The sequence below is a fragment of the Juglans regia genome, unplaced genomic scaffold (assembly GCF_001411555.2).
Source record: "Juglans regia cultivar Chandler unplaced genomic scaffold, Walnut 2.0 Scaffold_3585, whole genome shotgun sequence".
Taxonomy (NCBI): domain Eukaryota; kingdom Viridiplantae; phylum Streptophyta; class Magnoliopsida; order Fagales; family Juglandaceae; genus Juglans; species Juglans regia.
Window position 1 is genome coordinate 1 of NW_023358419.1, and position 252 is coordinate 252.

At 49.6% G+C, this 252-nt stretch overlaps 1 non-coding gene across 1 annotated transcript; it reads left to right on the top strand.

The window, feature by feature from the left end:
- The first annotated feature begins 18 nt into the window (after nt 1-18).
- Nucleotides 19-137, top strand: LOC118345672. The gene has a single exon (XR_004799172.1). It is a non-coding gene; the product is annotated as a 5S ribosomal RNA (ribosomal RNA).
- Nucleotides 138-252: the final 115 nt, after the last annotated feature.

The window sequence follows — 252 nt, forward strand, 5'->3', positions numbered from 1 at the left end:
TTAAGTAATTAGTTTGATGGGTGCGATCATACCAGCACTAATGCACCGGATCCCATCAGAACTCCGCAGTTAAGCGTGCTTGGGCGAGAGTAGTACTAGGATGGGTGACCTCCTGGGAAGTCCTCGTGTTGCACACCTCGTTTTTGTTTTCTCCGCCTTGCGAGATAAATTGACAAGAAGGACCACTCGGGGGTGGATTTTTGAGAAAATCTCGCCCTGCCCATCGCGTAGCAATGGGTTTGGATCAGTTCT